Here is a 22,386-nt window from a genome sequence, read left to right on the forward strand (position 1 = left end):
TCTTAGCCCAGGCTAGCCTGGGAAATGCAGTTTCATTAAGCCTTTCTCACAAAGACTGCATTCAAACACTCCATCCTGATGTTGGCTCGAGTCCTGCTGCACAGTATTTCTATGCCTCAGTTTCTCCTGCCACTTTTTTTTTTTTTTTTTTTTTTTTTCCCTTCTGCTTTCAGTAAGCAGAAGAATTCAAGCACTTATCTCAGGCCATTTTTTTTATTATTATTTCAAAGCTGTATTACTGCATTAACTCCGTCTCCCCATTTTTCTACCACTTATCTCAATGCTCTCTGACTGTGAGGATGTAACACAGCAACAAAGGAACAGGAAAAGACAAGGGATTAAAGTATAAATGAATCTAAATTCTTAATAGCTGGAAGGAACAAAAGTGTGACCTACATTAATCAGAGGCAAAATAATGACAATAGGCTTCAGCTGGTTGTGTACCTTATATATATATATGTATATTTAAAAGGCCAGGTAGCAGAAAAGATGCTTGGAAAGATTTCATTCAAATGTGAATTCAGCCATAATTTGGAATTTTTCTATGCCTTGGAAACAATCTGACAGCATATGAGAAAAAAAAATATATCAAAAATACTATCACCTTTATGAGGACCAGCACACCAGGCAAGAGACAGCCAAGAGTTGCAGACTGAGCCCTCCCGTGTGTAAATTACTGAGATTTCTGTTTAATTTCACCATGAGGATCCTTGCTGCCATTTCTTGCAACTTCCTCCACATGTCTTTCAAACTGCAGCTTAAAGCTCCAGGCCCTGGAGTCAAGAGATGATATGAGAGTCTCTGTTTCTATTACAAACTAAATTGAAGCCTGGCCCTTGTGATAGTGAAGAGAATGTTGAATGGAGGAAAGGTTCAGAAATCAAAAGAAAAAATACTCTTCCATATTTCTTGACTTCTGATTCTTAAGGCAAACCCATAGAGATGGGATATCAACTTGTTTTCTGAGTTGCTGGAGTGAGCAGTGCAGTAAGCAGAAGGCTGCTGTTAGCATGCAGATCCCTCAAGGATGTTGGCTGCATCCTTTTATTTCTCACTCCAGCTGCTTCTGGGAGAAAAGACAGAAAATGCAAATGGCCAGTGCAAAGAGCTGGGTATGTGCCATCCGTTCCCTTCTGGGAAGTCTGGGAAGACTTGCCTTGCTGAAACTTCTTGGCCATTCTAAACAAATGGTTTATTTGGGGTCCCCAAGCCTGAAGCAGTGAACAGCTGGGGATGATGCATTAATAGCTTCAGTTTATATCTTATCTGCTCCCCTCCTTGGAAACATTACAGCTCGAGACGTTGACTGTACTCTTGCCCCAGCAGCCTCTTGAGCTCTGAACTGGATTGGTTTTCCTTTAACAAATCAGCCTCCTAGCCCCCGTTTTAACATTAATTGATTGGAGATGCTTTTAACTGTTCCTTCTGGGTGTATTAATTTTTTACAGATTGAATTTGGTTTGATGAGGCAGGAAACATGAAACTATTCCTGGCATCTCCTGCATACTCAGAATAGCCACTGTAATGCATTCAGAGAAGCACACAGCAGCAGGGTGGTAACAGAGCAGGGTGGGGAGGGGGGCTACGTAGTCACCTATCCATTTCCAAAAGACATCAGTAAGTGATTGCTTACCCGTGTCATCTTTTATATTAAACATTTTTTCCCGGCAATGCAGGTATTTCGATCAGGCTGGGGCTCCTGACATTAACAGATATTAAATACACTCAGGAGAAATATGATCAAATGTTTGAAGTGTCTAGTAAATGTGCTGTTAACCGCCCTCCCAGGGAGGCTTAGAGCAAGCTATTGTGTTTTGCTGAGCGAGAGAAAGGCTGGAATATTAGACAAGGAATCCAAAGGCAATTTTATCAGCAGTGTTATGCAGCTCTGGAACACATTGCTAAAGGATTGGAAGCTTTTCTATTACAGTCATCAAATTACTTGCTATTCTTAAACATTGAAATGCCATTTTGCATTTTAAACCCTTCTAGCTGGCACCTGTAATGTATTGCCATGCTCAGCAACAAAACCTCCTTATTCTGACACTGTGGCAAAGCTCTGGGCAGGGCTGGACTTTGACACCCTATTAGACCAGGCAAAGGCTTCATCCTCCTTGCTCACCCATACAGAAGTGGAAGATACACTTGGCCAAGCCCCTCTCTCTTGTAACTCTTCTCAACTCAGCACGTTTAACCCATGGATGAGGTTGACCAATTCCATTCTTATCCACATGTCCTGGATCATCAAACAGGCCTTTTCCATCTCAGAGAGCTTTCATTTCTTCCTCCAACAAGATTTTCTATATTTTTACTTCCAGAGATGTCATACCACCAAACTCCATCATCACAGCTCAACTGTTCTTCTCCTGGAGCAGAGCAAATATTAGATGGGAAGAAGACAAAGGGCAGGGAAGAAAGGGGGGGATTATGTGAAAGAGCAGAAGGAAAAAGCACTGGGAGAAGATCCTCCCTGAAAGTATCGTGTTATACTGTGGCTATTTCTCTTCCATTTTTCAGATTTCGGTTTCATGAGAAGGAGCCTGAGGCTGTTCTTTCCTCTTGACAAATCGGGTGTACTGTGTCTGAGCCTGTGAGACCTTTGTTAGGCTGGGCAATGTAAACACTCCCTTGCAGAGGTTTTCTTATTCTTCGAAGAGCCTCTTGATCCCACAGGACTCTTCCACAGGGTCACAAAAAAGAAAACAAACAGAAAATAAAAGGCCACTTTCTTTGGTAAAAAGCCAGGTTCCCCTGGCCTTTTGGTCATAGTTTACCAAAGAGATGCCATTGATCACTAATAAATAAGTTACCCAGATTAGTGACATATAGAGTTTTCTATCCTGGAAAGCATCCTCATTCTTTAAATCTCTTCAGTATACAGGAATCAGTTCATCTAAATACAGTCACATTCAGACTAGATAGAGCATCTCAAAACACTCCTCTCCGGCCCCAGCCAAATGGGTTTTCAGTTCAATTCAACTAAATTAAAGAAGCAACTTTTTTTTTTTTTTTTTTTTAGATAAAGAAATTGAACGACATGTTTCTAGAATACATCCACACCTTAACATACGTTATTGGTGCTACACCAGTGCTGCATAGCCAAGCACCCTTGCACATGAATTGACTTCAGACTACGACACATAAATGTTACCTGTCCTTCCAGCAGGCAATGTTAGTGTCCTGCTGGGAAGGACTTGGACTATTTCATCTGCCCAGCTTGTTATGTGATGTTGCCACAAGGCAGATGAGATACACAAGGAGAGCTGGACCATGCACATCATGCTGGGGTCTCCAGGTCTGCTCACCCTTTAGCACACATGCCATGTCTCCTTTCTCCCTTGACCCTACAACCCTGAGATGAACAGGACATCTTACTTCAGAAGTACCCCAAGGTAGCAATTCAACAGGCTAGGCAGTCAATACATTTAGCTTCAGTCAAGGCTTTGAGGCCAGTCGTTAATTTGACCAGCTGTGATGGTCAAAAAGTAATTGGTAAATGCACTGCAGAGGATTTTAACCCACCATTGAAGCACTGGGTACCAACTGCTGCTGGCTTCGGTGAACTGGTGGTGTCATTCAGCAAAGCAAGCCCTAGGCCCTCCTGTTTGTTAGAATACTGTGGTTGTTTTAAATTCAAACCTGCTGTCTTTTTCCTCCCTTCTTTTTCTATTGCTAAAAATGGTTTTATGACAGATCTTGATGGATATGAATTGTCTGCCATATGCTGTTTCCTTTCCTGACTGTTATCTCCATATGTCAAATGTACTTGCATCTGATGATCTCCATACAAACGATAACAAAACAAACAGACAAGGAGAGGCCAGACTGCAGGGGAAACAGAATCCCAATCAGGGAACTGAAATACCAGCAGACAGGCTTTCTACTGGAGACTGTACAGTTTACAAGCTGTCACTCAAAAACAGTGACGAGTTTCTCCTTCCAGGCATTCTTGCACATTAGTTGCTCTCTGACTGCCGAGAAAGGATGTGTATGAGGGGGAATTCCCCAGGGACCCACCATCCCAGTTAGGATACAGACAGTCTAGCAAGAGACCTTGCAAGTAAAGGTTGTTTTGCCTACAGCATAATCATTGCCAAGCTTATATCCTGTTTTTATTTTTTTCCTGCTAAATTGGGTAAATTATGAGAATCACCCCCAGTGACTTCAACCTACAAGAGATTTGATCTCATAAGTCCCTTAGACACTTAGGAAAATTGGATCTCTTCTCTGTTACGGTGGTTGCCTTTCTTTTCATTTTCTCCTCACCACTTTCACATTATTCTCAGTCTCTTTGAGGTTCCTCTCATAATCCAAGAGGTCCAACATTAAGGATCATTTAGAAAGCAGAGGATGATAAATATCTGATAATCCAAGACAGTGTAAGGGGGGGGGGTGGTACCATGTTGTCCTTAACTACTTTTTCCCTGTTGACCCCAGGCTAGGCTGTTCCCAGGGAGGCTGGTGACAGTGAGGACGGGTAAAGCCATTCTCTACAAAGTTTTCATCTTTGTGGTGAGCTCCCCACAATGTTTGTGCGGTATGCAGTCCAGGGACCTTCACAGAGACACCATCCACACCAGAGGGGGCTTTCTCTTAGGTAACACAGATCCAAAGTCATACTGTGCAGCCCCCTGTGACAGCATCACTGCAAGGAATCATCTTTCAGAGGAGAAGTAAGACTGCAGCCCTGTCCCCTTGCTCCTGTTTTGCTTTCTGCACAAGAGCAAAATGCAGTGCCTTGCATCACAGCTGAGTCCACTAGGAGTGAAGTTCTTCCTTCCTGGCCAAGGCAAATCTGTGCAGTTCCTGAGAACAAATTCACCAGCAAAGTAAGTATTAAAAACTCACATTCTAAATATGATAGTTCTTGACTTCCTCAACTTCTACTTCTCTGAATTCTTCCTTCTTCCACCCCATGGCCAAGAAAAAAAGCACTTTTCTTCCCCTCACAGTTATTGCCCAGATAAACTGCTCAAGGAATGAAGAGAAGTGTTGGAAGTGAGATCCTTGCAAGGTTAAAGAAGACACCTTTCACTTTAACAGATGATGGTCTCTATCTGCTTAGTATCCCTCTCATGTGTCAGTAACAGATACAGGCAGAATTGATTATCTTTACTTCAGACCTGCTAATTAAAGCCCTCTTCTGATGTAATGGTACTACTAAAATTTCCACTTGGGTCATCTGTGCTTTTCTGTGGAACCTATATTTTTTCCAGGACAGAGAAGCTAACATTTAAGTATATATCTATTTATCTATCTCTCTATATATATTAAGGGGAGGGGTGGCAAGGGGGGTGGGGGGACCAGGGAGAGAAGAAATTTAAAAGAGCTGATGAGTCAAAACAATCAACACAGACACGAAGTTTTAAGATTTAGAGTAATATAGATTGGAGGGATTTGAGTCTATTTAATCCAATAACAATCTTAAAGTCAGCTTCAGAAGTAGATTATGTTGCTCAGGGCCTCATCCAGAAGAGCTTTAAAACTTCCAGGGATGGAGATCCCACAGCTTCTCCGGACACTTGTTTCAGTGCTTGACCACTCAACTTGCAGACTGATATAGCAGCTGAATAAAGGCTTTTATGGTTAGTATCTGTCTTGAGCTGTCCTTTCAAGGAGAAACATGGAAAGCACACCTGGCTGTGGTCAGTATTTGCTTGGGGCTCAGCATCTACTCAAAAAAAAAAAACAAAAAACAAAAAACTCTAGGGCATACAAAGGAGCTGGTGATGTTGTTTCAGGTCTTTGTTATACACAGAATGTGTCCAGGATGCCCGCTCATGGGGAAGCATTAGTCAGCCTGTACAGCCATTTGGTGAACAGTGCTGAGAGAAAAAGGTCTGTAACACAATTCACCTTGGAAGGTCCATTGCTGTTAGTCTGACACTTCCCAGAGCATCCCTTACCAGGGGACTAGCCACAATGCACTTCAAAACCAAGAGGATTTGGGGATTCACCCATGTCCCTGATGCTTCCAATGTTTCTTTTAGGCTTATAGTCACACACACTTGCTTTGGTGCAAAAGGTATCTGAAGAAGATTTCCTAGCATCCCCCCTCCCCTTTATCTTTTCAGAATCTTAGTGAGCGGTCCAGGCCTGCAGTACAACCAAGAGGGCAGTCAGCTTCCATACAGAGGCAGAAATGAGCAAAAATGAGCAGACCAGGTCAGAGAAAATAGAACAGGCTATGCAAGCTTCAGTGCCAAAGCTGACGTTCAAAATATGGTCCAAGCATTAAACCTCAGCTGGGGGAGATCTCAGCAGCTCCTTGGACCTGTCCCATGGAAGGAAAGGAGAGGGCACAGGCTGCAGCAGACCTTTAAATGCATGGGGAAAACAGATTTGTTTAAGAAGCTTCAATACATGTGTATTTGTCAATGCAGTAATGCCTGAGATAACAAAGAGCTTGCTGCTACTCTAAAAATTTTACTAAAATACTAAAATTTTAGTGGTTGTCTTAGGCCAGTACTGTAGCAGATCAGTTGGGTTACTACCATTCTACATAAGCATTGTTACTAAATGTGTATTTAGAATATTTTTTAAAAGGAACATGATTCATTCTTCTGGGTTAACTGAAACAATGACTTGACACAGGCAGAGTGATTAGACAGTACACCACCCTTGCACACACTGGATATTTTCTTTATCTGAGTAATTCTAGCATCAACCAAGCCTAAGATTCCAGATTTTAGCAGTAAAGCTCACGCTTTTCAGAATTCAAGTCTTCTAGGTCACTTGCTCATTAGCCACAAAAGTGCTCTGCTCAGAAATGCAGTATAAATAAATAAAAGATAATGAAAGTAATTCAATTTCAATTCAAGAAACATGAATCTGAAGAAAATTTTTCTTTTTGAAGTCTTTCAGCTTTCCAGGACTCTGGTCTTCTAACTGCACTTTAACAACTGGTGTTAAAGAAACAAGTAGTTTAGCAAGAGACACTGGAATATGAGAAGGACTGAGGACAAGGAAGAGAACAGTTTGGGGGGATGATGGCCATCTCAGCATTAGATCTGAAAGAAAGCAGCAATTTCAGACCCTCCTTCACCACAGCTCCAGGTATCAGAAGCCTGTCTGTAAGGATTTACGTAGTAAATAACTCCTACTTTTGTCTCTTGTACATCTCTGGCCATTAAGTACCAGTATCATTGCCCTTGGGGAGCACTTAATGTCTCCATCTATTTTAATTTCATATCATTTCGCACTGGTTCTTTAGAAATGCAATTGCATGGTTTTCTTTGTTTCAGTCAATATCACCTAGACAGCTTGAAGTCAGTACACAAACTCCTTAAAGATAATAATGCCCTGAGATAAAAAGAAAATATTTCATTGCTTCATACGCTTGAATAGGAAGGAATTGAAAGGACCTCTACCAACATCAGACAAGCTCACCATTTAATGTTATATTTTAAGAGTCTGATTATATTTTGTTGTCAAACTCTTGTAGTTCAATTCCATACAGAATTTTCTGACAGACAGAGCACTTCAAAGCTGCTAGTGCAATTGTTTCTATTTAGATGATGCTCTTTAATCAACATAAGATCTAGTGTTACAAACAGCATATACATGTATGTAGAACTCATAGAAACCTTACCAAATCAGAGCTTGTGAACCTCCACAATCTCTGAAAGAAAGCAGGCCTGTTTCTGACTGGAAAATAATAGAAACCATAAAGCTTCCCTAATTAGTGCATTCAGTTTTGGTGCCATCTAAAGACTGAAGCACGTAAGTCTCCTTGTTTAAAGTTAACTCTACAGGACACGGAGGAATCACAGCAGTGCACAATGCAGAACCAGAAAACGTGAGAGAAAAGCAACTTGATCAGCCAAATGACCATGTCACTAATGATTGTGACTAATGACAAGATGTTGCAAGACCTAAATCATCCAGAGTGAGTGATCCAATGAGCGTGTGTGTGTGTATGTGCACACATGTATGAGTTCATGGGGCTAGAATAAAAAGGGTGGACTGCTAAGTGTCAGTGGAGTTGAGCAAATTATTTAATGTACATAAGTTTTTGAATGTAGTTTATCTTTTACTCTATTTACTCTTTATGGTGTGTGTCCTCACTGATGTGAGATTTTCCAGAAATAAATTCAACATTTGAAATTGTATCCGGAAACCTTTAAAAAATTCAAGTGATCTGTAGTTCATTCACAAGTTGTTTGTTGCAAAAATTATGTAGCTGAAATTGTGCTGGTTATATTTAGATTTCTAGATAACTTAATATTCATGTCTATCCCTAATTCCTGCCTCCCATTAATTGCTAAAACAGGTTTTCAAAGCCAAGTTCTATTATTAATTCAAAATTTGTGCTCTCTAAAAAATTCACACACCAGGTAAATTTTCCAGTAAAATATATCCAAGGAAGCTCTTCCTTTTTACCAAATTTCTGTCTGCACGTGCACTACTGGGAACTGTCTCTTCCAGCTTCCCATGGCAGAACATGGGAGGAACAATGACAACCAAGTCCTATACTGAGAAGGAGTTCTCAACATCACAGAAAGGACTAGGGAAATCAAAATGAAGGGTACACTTGTGAGGAGAGCAGACATTTGAGCTTACACTGAGTGGCTTCTCTTAAAATTGGAGATATTTCAGATAGATGTTTTGGATACCCTGAAGAGACATTCTAAGCAAAGACAATCCCAGCAAACTGATTTGAAACTACAAATGTTGAAGACAAGTTGATTAAAGGAATCCCTTAACTGGTTGATTTTGCTCTGGTAGTAATGACTGGAGTCATAGTAATGACTATCTTGAGTCTAAGTGCTACATTTCTCTTGTACAAGAGGAGGATGATTAGATCCCATCCCCCTAATGCAATAAATCTCTAAATGACATGATATTTGGGATAATTACATCAATAGGGATACTTCAGCAAGTGGCCACAACTCTGCTGATGCCATATTTTGTTAAGTGACACCTAAGGAGGACAAAATAACTGCCTGCACATATTTGAAGTTCATTTATAGCACAGTTGAAAAGGGACAGTGTGAGAGGTACCTAAATATAGCAATATATCTGTTTTGTGCTAAGACAAATAAGTCATTGAATCCAGTTGTGACCCAGCGAGGACTCATGCATGCCATATGTTCCAGCTACATTACGGGTGAGCTCCCTGACTCAGCTGCTTAGATGGGCTGTAAAACTAAAGTATTGAAATCCTACAGAGGATATGTAATGCTAGGTATCAGGAAACAAAGAGCTTGTAATAATGAGATCTGCCAAGCCAAGGGACAGAATCGTAGAAGAAGAGATAGGAACCACATTTTCTGAGACACAGGCATCGAGTTTGATAGCTGCTCTGCACAGAGGTGACTGGAGGGATGCTGAGTCAGTCTTTTCCATGTATAGCTATGATTTTGTTTCTAGCAGCCAATGTGAGTGAAAAAGAAAGTTGTTTTCCTCAGAATGAAGAAATATTCCTTTTCAAATTCAATTTCTGGGACAACATTAGTGAATGCTAATGAATGGACAGACAAGTTCCCCACTCCTGTCAGTGACCCTTCATCAGATGATATTTCCAATGTCGGGCACCTCTTTTTGGTACATACTACTCCCTTGTCAACAATAAACCTACATCCATTGCTGCTGCTGTTTCTGGATAGGTTTGGGCATCAGTCAGGACTCCCAGCATGAGAGCAAACCCATGGAGGCATGACTGACAATAGGCAAAATTTTAAATTAATTGAGATTTCCCTCCTCATTTGGAAACAACTCAGCAAAAACATAAACCTTGTCATATCTGAAGGACGGCTTAATACTACACTTCTAAATGAGACATGACTGAGTCTTAATCCCACTGAGTGAAACTTGACTAGTTCCTATTAATAGTTTATTATTATCTCTGATACTTTTCCCCACTCCAAATCCTTTGTGCATGATTTACATGGGATTTTTAAGCGGTAAAGCAAAACCCATTTGGAGAGACATTTTCCCATTTTAATAACATTTTCACACACATCAGCTAAGTCAGTCACTGTTGCAAATTCAGCCTCCTTTTTCTGCAGTGATCAAAATTAAATGCCAGCTGATCCCCAGGGAGGCTACAGACTGAGCCAAGAACAGCAAGCTCCTCTGGTATATACCAATGCTCTTGGTGAATCCCCTCACTACTTATTCGTGTATTTAGTGGTAATTCAACACCATATTTTTACACAAATCACAGGATCCCAGCAATCTGAGCACAGTTTCTCCATACCCTGAGATCTGTCCTCAAGCCTCCTCACTTCAGCCTCACCATTACTTAGTGCATAGTTAGATCCTTTCTCCACACTGGTTTGAGTGAAGAAGCGGCCACAGAGTTTGCACATGAATTTACAGTTAAAATGTGTGCTCTTTCAGGTCAGAAACCTAAAAATAAAATGTCAAATTCAGGCTTTGCTGTTGCATGGACAAGCTCAACAAGAAGGGGCAGGATATAACTACCTTGCCAGAATTTATTCATTCTCACTGATAGAAGAGGTGAGGGCAGAAGTCTCCCTTTATTTTGCCTTGCTACAGAACAGGCCTCTGCCTGTCTCTGCTGGGAGGAGCTGAAAGGAGAACAACAGACATCCTGCAACCTCTGTAATAGCCATGGCCAGCACCACCTGGGGTAACCACATCTGGCCAGGATTCATCCAGGAAGGCGCTGGGGACTGATGGCACTAGCTGTGTCTTTGTACAGGTGAGGTCCTTCTTCCTAAAGGCTATGATCCCATAGAACACTTTCCAAAAGATAATGACCTTTCATAAAGATAATGATCCATCTTGCTAAAGATAATGACCCACAACACCAAACAATTCAAGACCTTCTGTTATCGGGATCTCCAAACCCAGCCAGGCAGACCGTATGCACACATCCTTCTGAGGACACCAGAGGGAGATAACACTGTTATCAGAAGGAGGAAATACACCCTTTCTAGGAGTTCTTCCACAACAACTGGTCCCCTTGAGAATATCTTGCTTCTTAATAACCTGAGCCCCAGCCCCTTCTGTGCTACAACATGGAGCTCTTGCTTGGAAAGTAATTCTTAAGGGAAGGCACACTGCTGTCAGCACTGCCATCACCCAGAACATTTTGCAGGACTATAAACCAGTTGGGAAAAAAAATAATATGGGACTACTGTGTAACAAAAACCTTTCATTCCCTATTAGGTATGAAAATGATGGGTTGTAGAGGGTATTTTAATTGTAACTGCATTGTTTGCCAACCATTCTGTGCTCAGATATAGGTGATCACAGGACACCTGAAAACTACTGAGGAAATAAACTGGCAATGTTACAATTCCCATACGGGCCCAGCTTTGAAAAATTAAATTGTATTTGTAGGTTGCAAGTGAGCAAGACCACAGGTAGTGCTGTTTTACACTTAGCTTTCTGAACGTATGCCAGTTTGGTGGGGTGAGGATTACGATCAGTTTCAGTGATCCTGTTTTCAGACAAGAGGCAGAAGAACTAAGGAAATGTGCTGCCCCATTTCAGCATTTGCTAGTAACATTCTCTGATTGGGACTGTTGTAGCATCTGAGCTAGTCTTGCTTTGCACCTTGCACAGGCATTCATGCCTGAACAAAGAACATACAAAATGCTACTCTCTGGATTTGGCAGCATGTTATAAGCATTTGGCACAAGCATACATTTCAGTGTAAAGTGCAAGGCAACAAAGAACCCAATCCCATTCACTTCAAAAAGAAAAATAAATAAATAAATAAAGAGAGTATTTTGTACTTACCTAATGACAAAATTTGCCAGGTCTGAAGAGTCTTTTTTTTTTTTTTTTTTTTTTTTAATGTTCCTATCAGCCCTGCTTTTAAAACAGGAAGAATGGTAGCTGAGGGCAACTAATAGCCTACAGGGTCAATCTCAGCATTAGGATTTGAATGAAGTGATGAAAGAGGTCTAAAGGGAATGAAATCCCTGGACACAGAACTATGATCCTTTTGGGAATCATTCCCATGGGGCCACTTAGCAACAGGCCACCATCCAAACACAACACCCCTGAGAGCAGAGTAAAAACTTTCTTCTTTGTATTTTGCCCTCTCTGCTGAAAATACTGTTTCAGGCTCATTCCCTGGGGAGTCAGTGCCTCATCAGGAAGAAATAAAGCTGGCCAGTCTGAGAGTGATTGTGTCTCATGCTCTGCAAAGGCACACATTTCTCTTATCCCCAGGAAGAAAATTGCCTCATTTCATATTCAGAATCAAATGTACCGAAATTATAAGTGGTGGAATAATTACGTTCAACACGACACACTAGATCTGACCTTAATAAGACAGCCCGGTAGCCTTAACGGTTATGAGACTGGCTGCTTCCATTTGAAGACCTGGGCATCATTTCTGCTTTTTCCCTCCAGCAAAAATAAGTTATGTGTTTCTTGCACATGTCCATGGGCTCTGTGTGACCCTGGGGGCTGCAGCAATAACTCGTTTCATTCTGATGCATCTGAGTGTTGACTTGGCCAGTGCCACTGACATAGAAACAAAGAGAGTAAACATTTACTTAGAGAGAGGAATAGACCCAGCTGTGGAGTTATTTTTAACCTTTAATTGTTTGATATTGAATTTTAGCAAATCTAGAGGAAACTGTGGTTCCTCTGACAGAATGAAGTTGCCCTGAGTGTTGATGGCGCCGATGCAGCAAGGACATACCTCTTTGATAAAGGTATTTGGTATCAAAATCTGTCACAAACCAAAATCTGTCAGCAGCCCTCAATTCTGACCTTCAGGTCACATTGGTATTCAAGTGCCACCCTCACACATCTCTGCCGATGCTTCTCAGTCATGACCTACACCCCCTACCATTAGAGCACCAAGCACCCAATGCAATCCAGAAAACACATTTTTCAGATGGGATAACTATATCACAAAACCATTACACAACTTGGAATTGTTTGCCTTTGCTCAGAAACCTCCCTGCACTTAGATGATAGAAGGTCACAGGATGGGAGGAAAGGGGAAATGTCTCTGTCCAGGACATTTCCTTGGCAGCCTGCAGACATGGCTTTTTATCCCTCTTTTCCTTTGGGATCAGTCAATCAAAAGCACATAAGAGATGAAAATCAACATCCCATCTTTCTGCTGAGTAACAGCAGCAGCTGGAGAGAAAACTGTGGATATAATTGAGAGCTAACAACTATGTGCAACTTCTATTCCCCAGAGAGGTACAAACATGAAAGTTTGATGGAGAGTCTGGCCCCTCCCCTGGCAGAAGACTTATTAAGGTTTCTGCATCTAAATATCCAATATCAGGTTACTACACTGATTTGTTGCAGGACTTGTTCAACCATTATTTATACCAGTTCAACTTTCTATATAATCTAGGATTTCAACACATTAAAGGCAACAGCACAAACCTTAAACCCCCTGCACTGTTATTCCTCAACTATTAAAGAAGCACTCTAGTACTTCCTTCACAGGGATGCTGGAAGGAAAGCACTACAAATGCTTGGGAGGTGTCCAGAAGCTGTGGATGTAGATGTTGTACACCATAAGGACATACAAAAAGAACTGACTTGTGTCTTTATCAGGAAATTGCATGTGAAGGGTTAGACCCGGAGACCTGGAGAAAGATATCCATGTTATTTTCCCAAGTCTGTCCTTGATCTTCTAGGTGACCCTGGGAAAAACACTTTTCTTTCCAGGACATCCATTTCCCCAGCCATAGTATGGGAACAGTAATACTGACCTTACAACTCAAGACATCAGAAAAAATGAATTCACTCATGTAGATTGCTTCACAATTTCCATCACAGATTGTGGCTGAGAATTAGTAATCTTGTCCTGGTACAGCCCCAGTGCAGCTGTTTCTGAGCCTCTCAAACTCCAGTGCTAAAGAAAGGAAAGAAAAAGTCCTTGTAGTCTTAACCACCCTTGTGCAAAACCTGCCTGCACACCTTAGATGACGTGGCTCATTGTAGCCCATGTTGCATGGGGCCCCATCCTTGTGCAATGAGCTCTGAAAAACAAACCATAAGCAGAAACAAAGACTGTAAGAGAAACCCCATTGTACTTTTGTCCCCCAGAACCTCCTCTGCTCACCCTGTGCCTGTGAGCTGCCTTGGAGGATGGGGCAGGACAGAGAACATCTCATGGCAGTTTGTCACTCAGCGCCGCAGGTCAGGGACTCACATTCCCTTCTCCGTGGTGTAATCCTTTGTCCCTGAGGAAGGTCCATAACCTGAAGTAAGAGAGGGCCTCCTACACAGCAGGAACTATTCAGTGCCCTGCTGCTTCCCAACAGCAGGCTTTTGCTCCTTGTGTTATTTAGCATGGCTTTAGCGTTTATGGTCTGTAGCCCTCTATACACCCTGCTCTTTGCAGTGCCACCATGGAAATGTCTATATAAATGTGAATTTCAATAGCCATTATACTTCCAGCAGCAGCAATCTGTGTTCGGTACCTCAGAGCCTGTTAATCTGTAGTAGTCATAAGGCTACTTATCTCCTGCTCTTTTCAAATACCTCAGCAATGGATACAAAAGGGAAATGGCATGAGCAATTCTCCTCTGGAGTCTGAAAGGGTGTGTGTTTTTTTTTTCCTTTCTTTTTTTTTTTTTTTCTCTACGCTCTACTGTTGCTACATTACCAAATGTCACATTCAAAACTGATGGCAAAGTTTGGAGAGAGATAAGAGATGACAATCTCCTAAGTTTCTGCTCGTGTAAGACTCCTGGCCTAAGAGAGCAGCTAGCTGCAGGATGAGGTCGCAAGGGCCCAGTGCTTAGCTATCTGCTAGCAAATTAAAGCACCATGGTAAGAAAGCTTTGAAAGATTCAGTTCAGATCACCTTTGGGCTCATTTTTAGCTCTACTGTCTATTTGCTGGTGAATCTTCAGCTCCAGCCTACAGGCGCTGTGCTACAAAAGAAAGGTGGGAAAGGTGTGCTGGTACGCCATGGACATAGGCATTGTCATAAGACAAAGAGAGGCACGGTTCCAGAGAGACTTCTAGTGAAGATAACAAGAGCTAAAAATGTGAAAGAAACTATGAAATAAAATTATCATCTCAATTGGATTTGGGCTGCTGCTTCTAGAGCTTTCTGGTGAAAAATCTTTGGTGCTGATTCACTTAGCCTCTACCACTGCTGAGATCCAAAGCTGAAGCCATTTCAGCAGCCAAAATCTGGAAAACAGCTTTCCCTGAGAGTCAGACATCATTCCTTTTTGCACTCCCAGGTGGAAGGCCATGGGGAATAGAGCACATTACCCAGCCCCAGAACTCACCACATGGCCAAGGCCTTTTGGTCCACAACACAGCCACAAAAAAGAGCAATAAAGGCACAAAGCCCATGATTAACCTGCTAGGTAAATTGGATGCACTATGTTTAATGAGGGACAGAAGAGCATTTACCTGGAGGATGAAGTGTCCCAGGTGAGAGAAGAGCTCTGTCAGGCACTATCACTATTTAAGCTGTGGCATCAGCTTTGCAAAAACAAAGAGTCCAAACGTTTCTGGGCAGGGAAGAAAAAGGAGAAAAAGTAGAGCTGAGTCCTGCAAATGAAGAACAATTATGCCAACTAAGGCAGGACAGACTAATCCAGATGTGAGGAAAAGAAGAGGTTGCTGCAGGCAAAGAGCCCCAAAAGATGGGGATGCCTGGTTCTTCTGAGGAGATGGTAACAAAACAACTTTATTTTCTATGTATAGTAATGAAGATACTCATCAATTCTTTCAGGTCAGTTTTAGTAAGTTGGTAGACAAGAGGCCCTCACTCAAGAGACAGAATGCCAGGAATTAAATCTTTAATACTTATTGTTCATCACCCAATCTTTGCTCTGCTGGCTCATTTATCACAAGGTATTAGTGAAATCAGCTGTCTCACAGACCACAGTGGAGAAAGGTTCAGGAGCACATGCCAGAAAGACCAATACAGAGAGGGATCTTTGCAACTTTCTGCTTGGACTTGCAGGAATACTTCAGCACTGGCAGATCACCCTCAAACTCTTTATCTTCTTCCACCTTGGAAATAAATCCTTAGGTCTTTCCCCACCTACATGTTTGCCATTTTTTTCCTAATTGTCATGAAGGTAAATGGATCCCATCACTACCAGCTGAGGAGATTAACTGCCTGTACAGCTGGGACTGGAAATCTCCAGGACCTAATTGCTTGGAATTTGCTGAAACAGAGGAAAAGAAAGGGCCAAGGACAGCCAGTTTATAGTGCAACAGCAGGCAGCTTCCTACACTGCCTGATGTAAACAAGACATTGCTCAAATACTCCTTTTTTTGTGCTACCTCTCATACCTTTATACATCCCTGAAAAGCATCCTCATTCTGCAGGTTTTGCTGGAAGGTGCAATCTTAGAAATAAATCCTAGATTAGCAAAATGGGAAGCTTTTCAAGTGCTGACTGCCAGAGGCTGGGGAGATGAACCAGGCAAGGCATAGATGCTCTGTTCTTACATTCATATCGGAGCATCCACCACTGCTACTGATAGAAAGGCTGCTGGACTGAATAGGCTTTTGATGCAATGCATTGCAGCTGTTTCTCTTTATGGAAGGGGTCAATAAGTAAATTTATGTGCTAAAAGTTAATAGCTTGAAATTTCATTCAGATTTCCCTTGCCAAGACAGCTAATGATAAATTTGTCTTTTAAGCAGGAGAACAAGCTTGTAAACCTCTCCTAATTAGAGGAATAGAAAGGCACACTGTTGCTTTCACTTAATCCAGTCTGCAAATCTAAACAGAAATTCTGCCTTTCATGAGCAGGGATCCATGTAGACCAAAATATTCATAGAGCTTCACTGATCTTTTATTTATTTATTTATTTTTGTTAAAACTGTCTTTCACTGCTGTCACCTGTGCAACTCTACCAGTGGCAGCAACAGGGCTAGAAAAGACAGAGCAGCAGAGCTGCCTATGCCCTATTACCACATTATTTTGGCCCCCACAAATCAATTTGAGGTGATATTACAGTGCAAATGTCAGCAGCCAGGGCTGTACTGTTGGGAAAATTTAGGGAGAAAGCATGGGGAAGCAGTCATGGTTTCTGCAGAGTCGAACTGGCATTTTACACCAGGGATAATGAACAATGGGACAGCACAGGATCTTCTCTCTTCCTGCTGCCCCAGGTGCAAGAATATTCAGTAAAGGACAAGGCTGGGCTCCTTGGAATGTACCTCTAATTCCTATTGAATTTTTGCAGGCACAGCCATATATAACAATAATCAAGACAAGACAAAATAAAAGCCAAAAGCAAGGCCCGGCAACCTAAGATAAACTGTGCTCTTCTTGGTATTGATCACCTCAACTCGGCACTTTCATTCCTAGTCAAATGTGAACAAAACATTTGAGAGAGAAGTAACTCCAAGAGTTCTGAGAAAACAGGACAAATACCATATACTTGGGGATATACTTGGGGAAAAAAAAAAAAAAAAAAAAAAAAAAAAAAGTCTATTTGGAAATCCATTGGCCAGGAGCAAAGGAATAAAGTTGAATCAAAATCTGTCTTTCTTCAACCCTACTCACCCTTCTGCCACTGCTCCACTGAGCTAGGAAGTTTACAGCATCATCTGCTTATGGGAAGGCAAAGGCTTCAGGCACCCTCCGTAGTCTGTGCTGTATCATTGTAATTACATGAGCAACCATCAGCGTAGTAAAGCAGTCTTGCATTTTCTTCAGTGAGTCAGTCTCTTTGTCCAAACTGGAAGAAATGTGATTTTAGTGTCTTTCCACATGCATCCACATTTACAGCCCACTGTGACTTCACTGTTATTTGCCTTCCCTGCCTCACGGGGACAGGAGGAAGTGGAAAAGTGCCCAAGGTGTTTCAAAATATGGTTGGTTTGACTTCTGAATGATTGCTGCCAGAAGCCAATGAGCGTTTCACCCCAGACTCATCTCACAAGGCCAGAAAACTCACTTGGTTTAACAAGATTTTCCACATGCCTGTTGTTGTGTAAACAGACTACCCAAAGCAGAACTGAGACATAATTTCTCAGTTTAGAGCAGCCACACGAAAGCAAGAGAAGCTTTTGCAGAAACCAGGAGATGCAGCGAATGAGCTCAGATTTGCATTCAGACTTAACCTTCCATTGTCAAAGCGAGAGAAATTTGAGGTGATCTTTCCAGCATGTTTCCTTGACGCCTGTTGGCAGTTCAAGTGCATGAGTACAATCTTGTGGCATGTGCATGGGTGTGTATACACCTGCTGATTATTTATGTGAACTCCGGCGTGTGCATTTACGCATATACTCAGGGCTTGCTCCTACCCATTTGACAATACCAGTAAACTTATTTTCCAGTGTTTGCCTATGCAAAGAAATAATCCAGTTGTAGCATTTTGCAGCCAGGACACTTGGGGCACTGTAGAACAACAGTAGGAACAATTCAGAGCACAATACAAACACAGTATTAAAATCATCTTATAACTCAAACAAAGCATGCTGAGTTCCTGAGGGGCAGAGCAATGGAGATGTCAGAAAGGAATAAATGTGTGGTTACAATTGTTTTGTTTCAAAGCACACTGCCAGAAAAGTGTGTTTTAGATGGATTCTGCACTGATGTGATGGCGGGGTGAGCTCTAGTGCCGGAGCCCTTTCTGACAAAGACTCTTTCTAAAAGCTAAGCTGTGTCTGGGCACTGACACACCGTCAAATTAAGCTTGAAGGAAGCAAGGCTGGAGTACTGCAAGGATCTGTGGTGAAGGGCTTTCAAGCCACAGCACCAGCAAGTGACAGTCACTCTGGCCCAGAGGATGCTGCTCTTGTGCTGAGCACAGGGCACGGGGGATTTGAGCAGTGCTCATTTCACATCCTAGCTGGTACTGGGGAAATGACCTCATCACACTGAGGGCTGCTCCACCAGCCAGCAAAGCATGTGGCCCATCACCATGACAAAGCAGAAGCCCCCTGCCTCTTTTATTACACCTGAGCCTTATGCCCCCATGATTTTGCCCATCAGGAGCCATCTCCCCAGGTTGCCTGCCGAGTGGCGGAGGGGTCCCCAGTGAAAGTGGTGGGAGCTGTTATCATTCCTCACATGATTCTGAGCACAGCACAGAGATACAAAGCCAGCAGGAGCCCTGCAGACCAGGGGCTCGTGATTCACTGAGAGCCTTCTCCAAGGCTAGCGCTACGTAGAGGGAGCTGCATCTGGTGATAAGCGCCTAGCTCCAAGGCTACTGAAAGCTAAATAAACCTATGTTTGTTTTGCAGCAAGCAGAGCTCAAAGCCAGCCTCCCACTGCTGCCCGGTGCCTTCCCCATGTAAATCGGGGAATTCCTGCTCAGATGCTGAACATTAGAGCTGCCTTTAAGTGCCTGACATTGATTTCAATGGGATGTAATCGCTGGATCTTGGCTCTCAGTGAACAAATTGAAAGACCTAAGCAAAGTCATGCCTGGTGGAGCTGAGTGGTGTAGCAAGAGAAAGGCTGAACACTGCCCTCTGGCTTTTCAGCTCTACGCAATAGGCACTTCACACTCCCACACAGGCTCCCATAGCGTCTGCAGCAGTATTCCAGGAAAAATGCCAGGACACTCAGAAGAAAGAATTTGGGGTCAGGGCTGAGACCTGCTGTTGGTATGCACAGTGATCTAGGAACACTGGTGGGAGTAAAGAGTACTGGTTAGGCAAAAAACACCAGAAAACAGTAGTTCATACTGCTTTGCTCTGGGAGGTAGCAGGAGGCTGTGGATCTTGTTCTCTGTCCCACGGGAGTCCCAGTGCCATCACAGCAAAGGACCCCACAGCAACCTGTCTGGCTGTTTTGACAACTGTGTGTCAGAGTCCCGCAGTGCATGAGGCTTGATGTAGTGTAAAAATAAACCCAACCATTTAATATAATCCCACTGACATAAATACAATCATGAATTTCACGTGCCAGTTCAATCACGAATGTGACACCTGTATTTTCCCTCTAATTTAAAGCACATCAAATGATCCTGGTCCGAACTTTAATTTAATATTACCAGATAGGGAAAGAGCCTTCAGTGTATAAACAAAATTACTTGTTTGCTTTATCAGTATAGCACAGAATACAAATTAGTTACCAATATTTGTACAGTGCTTAGACAAGACAATGGCTCAATGCTTGGATAAAAATCCTCTTGGAGTATCCACTCAAGAAAAAGAGACAAAAGGCACTGTTCTGCCCACTTTGTCTTCCCTCCTGCAGCTGTCCTTGTGTGATGGGTAGGATGTGGGTCTGGCTGGCAGGGACCATACTGCAATTTATTTTCTCCACAACAGCCGTACCTCAAAATGCCTAATTGTTACCTGGAAGTGAAGGGTGCTGTGTATCTCAGGGACAGAGCCCAGAAGTGGTACTCCCAATGAAGTCATCAGTGGCTGAGAGGATGAGACCTTAAGGTACTATTGAGTAAGAAACCAGAAAATCTTAAAATGTATAGTATCGGAGTTATTACCAAGCTTCTTCAGACAGGAAGAAGCTGTCTTCTTTAGCTGGAAAAGTTCCCGTGGCAGTAAAAACAGCATCCCTACAAGATTTGGACAGAGCCTGAGACTCGAAGCAGACCCACTCTAGTCTCAATTTATTAGGCAGGACTATGCAAGAACAGCTACAGCTGCTCTGTCCTTTCAAGGTTAAACATTTGAAATGATCTAATATATCAAAGGAGGTGAAACATCAGGATAAATTGGACCAATTTTTGTAATTAACCCCCAAAGGACAACTGAATTCCACCTGTCCAGAATCCCTTAAGTGCTGCCTTTCTCTCCAAAGACCTCCTGTTATGCTGCCTCATGTATTATTAGTGACATTAGACCTATATCAATGGCCTCTCTCCCTGACACTGTACATATCACACGCTGACACTGTCCTTTCCTCCCAGCTTTCATAAAGAGTGACATTTTTGACATCAAGCTATGAGGAAGAAGTAAAGAAGTAGAAGCAGCAAAGAAGCAAGCTATTCCTGGATGAAAACACATGGGTCCAACTAGCTAGTGATCTGATACTTTAGAAGATGGGTGATGTCTCCTATAGATTCTATCTTCAAATGGAAGGAAAAAGGCTATGTGGGGGACTGTCTCTCACAGTCTGGGGCACCTGGTGAGAAAGCGATTGAGAATGTCCAAAATTTGTTTCTTATAGGGCATGCCTATACTTTTGGAGTATTTGAATTAAAAATCTTCCTGAGGCTCCCTTGCCCAGTTTGAGAAAGTCCTTTCTTCTGTGAAATGCTTCCTTCAAGCATTTGGGAATGAGGAATTGTGAAAAATGTACAGCCTGGGAGAGAAGCTGATGATCAGCAATAACACAAATAGCACAAAATGACAATACCCAGAAATTTAAAGAGGACGCACTTTTCAGGGACTGGTCTGGAATCCAGTGTTGGAAGTCACAGTAGAGCCTGACTGCAATGTTGCTCAAACCTCTTGGTGTCAGTTTCTCACCTTATGTTTCCTTGCTATCAGCACTATACCTATATGACAGTGTTATATGTAAATGAACAAAGAGAACATTTAGTGCTGCCTAAATTTCTGAGGTCATAACTCAGTTTTGACTCAGTCTTTCCTTAGACTCCTTCCGGAGAAAGAGCTGAATCATGATTAAATAAGGAGCACGTAAATAGGCAATGGATAAACAGAGTGTGATGTGTTTCTCCTAGAACTTTGTTCATTCTTCAGCCATTGCCCTCCATCTATGTACAGAGGTGTAAGGTTGGGTACAAATGTGTTCCAGGCTAGACAAAGTAAAATTGATGAAGACTACAGATGCCAGAGCAAATGAGATCTCTGAGGGGTCTGAAAGAAGCTCACTGACATATCCACTAAATATTCATTGAAATGAGCTTGGGGAACTTCGCTTCATTAAAGTCTGGCTGTGGGGGGAAAGCAGATCCCAGCTGAACTCAGAAGTGTTTTTCTGGACCTGGGAGGTCTAGGTCAAAAGAGACATAACTGGCCAAGGGATGCAATATATTACAATGACATTTTCCTGAAACGGTGTTTTGGAGCACTCCAGCTTAATGATGCTCATCTCTCATAGTTATACCAGTGATGCAGCTTAGTATCAGAGCTTTACCTGTAAATGCAGACTCCCACAGACAAAGGGGACTTTTGACCCTACTAGTCAGTGAATAACAATTAGGACAGTCTATGGTCTTAGTGACAGTAAATCTGGAATAAATCCATTTAATTCCTTGAAACTTCTGCAGATTTACAGTAACATAAACTGTTTTCACATATTCAGTTGTGATACTGCAGGTTATATCGATATCATCATAAAGCCTGTGTCCATTTCATTTGGAAAGAGGAAGCTACAGACAACTGGAGTCAGCATTACTCACTACCTCCCTAGACATGCATAAAAGCTACAGAGCAAGCATGACTTTACCAGTGAAGGTGAAGCAAACAATGCCCTCTGCATTATCATTCTGAACAATGCTTCCCTCATGGTACAAAGCCATATTGATACAGTCAATTGCAATAACATCTTACAGT

General features: G+C 42.2%; 1 protein-coding gene across 1 annotated transcript in view; it reads right to left on the reverse strand.

The window, feature by feature from the left end:
- LOC311434725 (uncharacterized protein) overlaps positions 1–22,386 on the reverse strand; it is a 59,962-nt gene that overhangs the window by 18,203 nt on the left and 19,373 nt on the right. The gene's annotated exons all lie outside the window — the stretch shown is intronic.

The sequence above is a fragment of the Aythya ferina genome, assembly GCF_964211825.1.
Source record: "Aythya ferina genome assembly, chromosome: 3".
NCBI lineage: Eukaryota > Metazoa > Chordata > Aves > Anseriformes > Anatidae > Aythya > Aythya ferina.